Source organism: Maylandia zebra, linkage group LG6 (genome assembly GCF_041146795.1).
Source record: "Maylandia zebra isolate NMK-2024a linkage group LG6, Mzebra_GT3a, whole genome shotgun sequence".
In the NCBI taxonomy this organism is placed as follows: Eukaryota; Metazoa; Chordata; class Actinopteri; order Cichliformes; family Cichlidae; genus Maylandia; species Maylandia zebra.
The window spans coordinates 22,602,117-22,609,490 of record NC_135172.1 but is presented as its reverse complement, the minus strand read 5'-3'; the positions used below and the strand labels follow the sequence as shown (position 1 = coordinate 22,609,490).

The following is a 7,374-nucleotide window of genomic DNA, read 5'->3' as shown; positions in this document are numbered from 1 at the left end:
TCTGCTTGTCTACCACTACTATGTCTACCACCATCTAGTAATTTTATATAATTAATTTACCACGGAAAGTTAATTTAATTTAAATTTAATCTAAAGGGCATCAAAAACATTGTGAAACTATTAACTAACCCACAACTAACTGCACTATTAAAATTGAAATATTTAAGTTTAACAGAAAGAAAATGGGATGAATGGGACGAATAAAACATGTAGAGCATGTCTTCTCTTTCATCACAGTTTCTTGTCATTCTATGTGTCAAAGAGACCTTTGCCTGACCTTCACTTCCACCTCAGTAATACTGCATCTTATCAGACAAAAGACCTTTCTACCAAGACCGCAGTGATGAAATTCACAGGTGAGTTGGAGCCATAGTTGATCAAGTCTGGTGGAAACTCTTTGTAACATAATTATATCCTTTGAGGTTTGTCCAGTTTGTAGTATAAGTCATAAAAGCACGTGACAAATGAGACCATAGACTGAAAGGGTTGAATTAGTGATTCAGTGAACTCCATTTTAGTAAATACTAAACAAATGCTGATAACAAATTTCCGTCTTTTTCAAATCCATTCAAGTACAGTCAGGTGCGTAGGTTTTTGGACAGTGACACATTTTTTGTCATTTTGTCTGCGTACTTTACCACAGTGACTTTTAAATCAGGCAATCAATATGTAATATAATTGGATAATTGATTGCCAAGAAGTTTTTATTTTAGTTATTGTTGCACTGGCAGAATTGATATGAGGTTCAAAGAAATGTAGGTGAAGAAGGCCATCACTAGGCTTAAAACCTAAATAAATATATCAGAAATATATATTTTTTTAAAAATAGGAGAAATGCACTTGCAACAAGCTCAAATGGCCTGGAAGACCATGGAGGAGGACTAAAGTGAAATTTACAATATCTAACCCAGAAAAACCTCTAGGAAATTCGCATGCATTTGTCAAAGTCAACAATCATAAGACGGTTTCATTAATGTAAGTAAGTACCGAGGATTTACAATAGGGTGTAACTGAATGGGGCTGCAGTAAATGCATGGCAGAGCATCTCAAGACGGTAAGCATAGCATTTGGTGATGTCCATATGGTCCGGACTTCAGGCAGTCATTGACTGTAAAGGATTTTAATCCAAATATGAAAAACAATCTTGAACTTTAAATCTTGATGTTTGTTTGTTCAATTAACTTTGAGCTTTTAAAAATTAGTTATGTGTTCCTAAACAATTCATGCTAAACCCTTGGAATTAAAACTGAGGGTCTTGTTTGATTTAAAATCCACTGTTTTGGTGTACGAAGGCAAAATTCTCAACATTGGGTCATTACTCGAAAACTTTATGGACCTAACTGCTTAACATTTGTTGTGCTACCAGAAGTTTACAAGCAAGCTCATGATAATTCCATGCTGGACCTTGACCTAGCAAGATAAATTTGGGAACGGAAGATAAGAGCACTTGTCCCTCACTCTTTAATAACAGTGAAAGAGACTTGAGCAAGACTCTTAACAGCTTATTAATTCTCCAGAGTGGCTCACTGACCAGACTGTTGTCAAGGCCAGACCCCTCACTGAAAAAAAGGGACTGGCCATCTCTTGGATTTATGTAAGCATCTTGCATGTATTTCATCATCATCATCATCAACTTTATTTATAAAGCACTTTAAAACAACCACAGCTGACACAAAGTGCTGTACATTGGAACTGTAAAATAAAATTACATGAGATATAAATAAAAAACAAATAAAAGAAGAGTGAAATCATTAATTAAATAACTACTGCATTAAAAAAGAAACTAAGTCTCACTGAGGTTAAAAGCCAAGGAATAAAAGTGGGTTTTAAGACGTGATTTAAAAGTGGACAGTGAAGGGGCCTCTCTAACATGCATGGGCAAATTATTCCATAATTTTGGAGCCACAATAGAGAAGGCCCTGTCCCCTCTGAGCTTCCTCCTGGATCTCGGTACCTCCAGGAGCAGCTGGTCAGCTGACCTGAGAGACCGACAGGGTATGTGGGGATGAAGAAGCTCAGAGAGGTAAGGCGGGGCAAGACTGTGTAGACATTTAAAAACAAACATAAGAATTTTAAAATTAACTCTAAAAGACACAGGCAGCCAGTGCAGAGAGGCCAGCACGGGGGTTATATGCTCTCTTTAACACAATTGCCTCATGTTTTAAAGTTAAATGTAACTATATAGTGTAAAAACTACATGATATGCAGAAAGGGTTATTAAATTGTTCATATCATGTTCAGGTGAAGTAAGTCAATAAGATAGCAACGTTAAATCTCGTGAAACCACGCGTGATTTCATCTCGCGGGCTTTGGATCGTGGTTTAAAAAAGGCATCCATCTCAGTCAAGTCGAGCAGCCAACTCTACGTTTTTGGTATGTCTTGATTTTTTGAATTAATATTTACCATATTTCAGCCAAATGTAGTTAAACGTCTAGAGTGTCGCCATGTAACATGCTAAAAAAGAGCCGTTAGCTTATTTGCTGTTTTATCTGTTGTCAAAGAATTGGCGCTTTTTCATTTGAATTTGTCTTTGGCACAAGAGCCGTAATATCACATTAAACCTAATTACGAGGCACTCATAACATAATTTGGTTTTCTGTGTGAATAGATTTGCCAACTGACTCTTCAGTTACATTGTGTATTTACTGCACCGTGGTGTTAGTGAGATTTTGGACATTGAACAGCTTTAGCTAATATCATCAGCGGCATTATGCTAGCTTACATCCCTACCCCTCATGCCCTCACCTGCTGTCCTTTTGTTTTTGGTTTTTTTGCTGCACATTGAGAGACGACCTCTATTCTGCATTTCACCAGGAGTCAGCTGATGGATTGTGGGTTCAAGGTGTTATGGTAAGAAAGTATATTCTATTTTCGTTTCTGTAACTTAATTATAATAGGTTTTTTATAATTATTAGGTGCATGCATACTCACCCTATTAATACAACTGAGAAATCCAAAATCTGCCATAGGTTTAACTTATACCTGTATGTATTGCCAGAAAGGTGATTACTGGACTCGCATTAATGCACACTTGAACTGAAATGAGGTTGTAACTTGTGGGTTGTTGGGTTGCAAATCAGAAACAAACATCTTTGGATTTTTTTTTAATCCCATAAGATCTGGAAACACAGTTTTTATTCAACAAAACATTGCTGATTAACCAAGCACAGTGCCTGCTGTTATTTCAAAATAATTTTATGTCATTTCAGATAAAATGCAGCATTCCAGTGCATCCCAACCATGCCTTTACAGTCAAGGTTTCTGACGGAGCTGAGTTTCTCTCTGACAGTCTGCTGAAAGTGTTTGCAAAGTGATCGGGGGAACAGGGCACAAAGCTAAAGGATGTAGCTGCCATTATGACAGTAAGAACTTTAAAATTCTTTAACTACAAAGTGTATATGTATTGCATTAGGTCAGTAAAAGATTTTTATGCTACATCCATTGAAACAGTCAACTATTACCTGTGAGTAATGATTCCACTAAAAGGATGCCATAATTTTCGTCATGCATTTACTGGCCCACTGAGAAAAATTTATATTTAAAAAAAAATAAATGTTCTGGAAACGATATATCCATAAAGTTGATGTCAAACAGGAACTTTTGATATTGCTTTGTAGATGCTGGTGTTGCATGTTGACTGGTTTAAAAAGTCAAGAGTTTTTGTCTGGGATCATTTTCTTCTGTGCTACTGAAAAGTTCACAAATCTCTGTTTTCTTTGTTATAATAGTCAAGGATGACATTAATGCTCGGAGTCCCTCATCAAAGTGCTCCGCATCTGTGTGAAAGACAATTGCAACATCTTGGTGCAGGAGTTCATGGTGAGTGTTTTATGAGTAGATTGTGGATTTGCAACATTTAAAAATGCATTTAGTTATCCACTTGATCCTCATTGGACTGGTTAGGACCAGTAGTGCTCTTTAATAATTTGAAGTTCACATGAGGCCTGGTAGTGAACTCGGCCACCGGCCCTTGAGGCCCCACCCCCACCCCTGTATTAGGGGTCACATCAGTGTGAAAAAACTTTAAATTTGTCATTCTAATGAACAAAGGAAAATCCCACCAGTATTTACATTAGCTTTTGTTTGAAAAAAAAAAAAAAAAAAAAGACCAACTGACCAACAGCTAACCAAATTGTGGGGCTGAAAGTCTAAATTCTAACATCTTCTGAGTGACATAACCTGGATTTCTGATGGGCCGGTGTCTTTCTAACAAAAACTAATGTAAAGCATTTGAAATTATTATGTTTTTCACCCTCTCTTAGAAACTCTGTTAGACCATGAATGGCAGCATGGCAGGCCACTCTTTGGCTATAGCTATTTACTATGTTGCTTGCATTGGTTTAAATTACTCTAACATTAGAACTGGTAGATTCAAAAGAGATGAGTTTAAAAAGGAATCTTAAAGAAATGTTTTGTGTTTAACCAGGACTTGACTGAGGCCACTGCACAGATTGAGAAAACCACAATGAACATCTGTCTCCAGAGATGCGCCAGGCAATGACTTTTCTGATGTTGTTCTTCAAGATCTGGATAACGTGACCTTTGCAGTAGCCATGCTGTTTGGACCTTTTTTATTCCTTCAACATGAGTTACCCATCACAACTCGGCTACACTTTTGAGGTGATTCAAAGGGTGGTAATGGAGTTGGATGCAACTCAGCTCTCAAGAAAAGCTCACAACTAAGACAAAACTGCTCCTGCAACGAAGCTCACTGTTATGCATGTGAGGTGACCAGCTCTAGGTGAGAGGACATTTAAATCTCACACTTGTTCTGCTGCATTTTTGAAGCTCAATTCCAGGAACGGATCGCAGGGTTCATTCTTATATACTCTGCAACTGCCATGAGGACGAGCCGTTTTTTGTTGTTGTTTGTTTTTCCTTTTGCTCTGTACAAGTTCTGTTTGTCTGTTTGGCAGCATTTTTAAATTTCTCTTTGTATTTTTTCTTTCTTTTACTAGTGAAGAGATGTAGCGTGAACAGTTATACAGTCTAAATATCCCATATGGGTCGTGTGAAATGGTATTTTCAGTTTCATTCAGTTGAAGTAAAGAACGTTGAATATTTCTAAGTGTGCTGTTTTGAACCAACATGTCACAGTATGATCAGTGCTGTAATTTTTGACAGTCACTGTATCAATGTTATTTTTGCGTCTCTTGAATAAAGGTTTTGACCTGCAAGTGCTAATTTCTTTAGTTATTGGGGTAAAATGGGTAGTGTTAATAGGAAGGTGTTTGCCAATTCAGTAACCTAATTTAATGTTAATGGAAACTAACATTACCTCAAATTGTTTAGTTATAATTGTTGTTTAACTGAATCTTGATGTCAGAGGCCTTAAATAGAATGTTTTGTATTGTTCTTTCCCAACATTTTTCAAAAGAAACAGTCTAATTTCTTTGCTGTGATTGATTCCAGAGAACATGGAAGAACTGACATTATTTAACTGTTGATTTATATAGATTCAGTAGAGGAGTAATGTCAGTTTCATTCTTTACCTACTGCAGTGAAATTAGACATGTTGTTTTGAAAGGTTACTGGTGGATGCCAGCAACCATCTTGGAAGAGGACAATACAATCTGTTATAAGGCCTCCATTTGAAAATTGTGTATTTGATACTAGAATATAATAGCAAAATGTAATTTGAAGATAACATGTAGTATTTAAGTGACCAAGTAGTATTGGGTAAAAGTTATTGAATCGTGTTGAGATAACGTGAGAAAATTGTGAAGGATTAAAATATTCCAAGAGCTCAAATTACTTCATCAAAACATGTTTAAGTCACATTTTATCAACACAAATTGCACAGGTTTATTGAACATGAATAAATTGTGTTAATTTAACTCAATTGTTTAAGTTGCTGCCAAAGCAAAACATCTGTGAGCAACAAATGTCCACCATTGAATTAAGTAAATCCAACAACATATTTTTTTCAGTGCTTAACGCTGATCACAATCTATAGTAGAACTGATACGGATGATACCTCTGTTTAAGTTCCTTAGTGCTCCATTTGATGAAGGAGTTGTTATAACTATTTACTACATCTGTGGTCACTGGGTGAAACATTTAAATGCTATATTACCTCAGGAAAGTGAAATGAAAATCCAGTTTACCTTTTTCCAATATCTGGTATCTAATTAAACACAACTGGCTCTTTAGCTACAGAGCTGAAGAAGAGCTACTAAAGAAACCTCTTGGATGAGAGGTAAAACATCTTGAAAATAAAAATTAAACAAGTTCAGCTGCCACATTTTCAGTCTCCTTAGACTGGAATGGCCTGGAAGACTGAGAACCTACAGGTTTACTCCCTCCCTGACTTTACCATTAGCTGCTAGTATTAGCTTCTGTTGCATTGCTTGAAAACAACCATAGAAGCAACATGGTAAATGTGTCTTTGAGTAGTTATTTTGTTTTTCACAGTCTCTAAAATTTTCTAGGAGAACAAGGTGCCACATTCTAAATTAGATTTAAGGACAATACCTGTAATTTGAAAGATACTTGCCTTGGCCAGTGGTACAGCTCATCCATTTGTCCATCCATTCTCTTCCACTTATCCTTATCAGGGTTGCAGGGGAGGGATGGAGTCTATCCCAGCTACCTTAGGATGAGAGGTTGGGTGCACCTTAGACAGGATGCCTACTGATACCTATGGTATCAATTTCAAAATCCTACATTATGTCAAGTTATTGCATTTACAAGATTTCCAGAAAACTTAACCTCCGACTTTGAAGTTGATTGAGATTTGAATTCATCTGAAATTTTTAGTGGATACATGTGGTATCAATTTGAAACACCTACATTGCTTCATTTTCGAGTTATCACATTCACAAACTTGGGTGTCCACATTCTCTGCCTGCCCGTCCAAGACCCCATCAGCCTCTTACATATGAAGGTAAGAATCTAATTTTAAGCAAAATTCATATTTGGTTATTTAAAGAAAATTGGCTTGACCAATTTTTTTTATTATCGTACTGCAATAGAAAGTTTATTCTGAATGGATAAGCAGGACAAGAGACACATAAAACAATTTACCTGATTTTGAAGGTAGAGTAATGTGTAAATGTCTTGAGCCATTCCTTTATAGTATAGGAAAATGGGAAACAGTGATTGCAGTGACTTATTGAAACATGAAAACATACATGGAAATGCAGTATATAAGGCAAAAACTGAGTTTGTACACTTCTAACGTGAATGAAAGTCAACTTTATTTTGTTCTTTGTCGAGATGATCCCTCACTGCTTCAGTAATGTTGAGATCCAGACTATGGAGAGGCTAATCCGTGACTAATAATGTCCTATTGTGCGTTTTTCTATCCATGTATGCTTTTACTACAATGGCAGTGTGTTACCACACTGGCTGTAAAAGGCTGCTTGTAATAA

General features: G+C 36.4%; 1 protein-coding gene and 1 long non-coding RNA gene across 3 annotated transcripts in view; one reads left to right on the top strand and one right to left on the bottom strand.

Annotated features, from left to right (window-relative positions):
* Positions 1-7,374, bottom strand: part of gucy1a1 (guanylate cyclase 1 soluble subunit alpha 1) — a 250,801-nt gene that overhangs the window by 210,744 nt on the left and 32,683 nt on the right. The window lies entirely within an intron of this gene.
* LOC106674949 (uncharacterized) lies at positions 1,546-5,178 on the top strand. Of its 2 annotated transcripts, XR_013098952.1 has the most exons (5): positions 1,546-1,594; positions 2,242-2,851; positions 3,211-3,363; positions 3,730-3,820; positions 4,428-5,178. It is a non-coding gene; the product is annotated as an uncharacterized LOC106674949 (long non-coding RNA). The 2 variants fall into 2 exon arrangements; XR_003024343.2 differs by lacking the exon at positions 1,546-1,594 and having other exon boundaries at positions 2,201-2,851.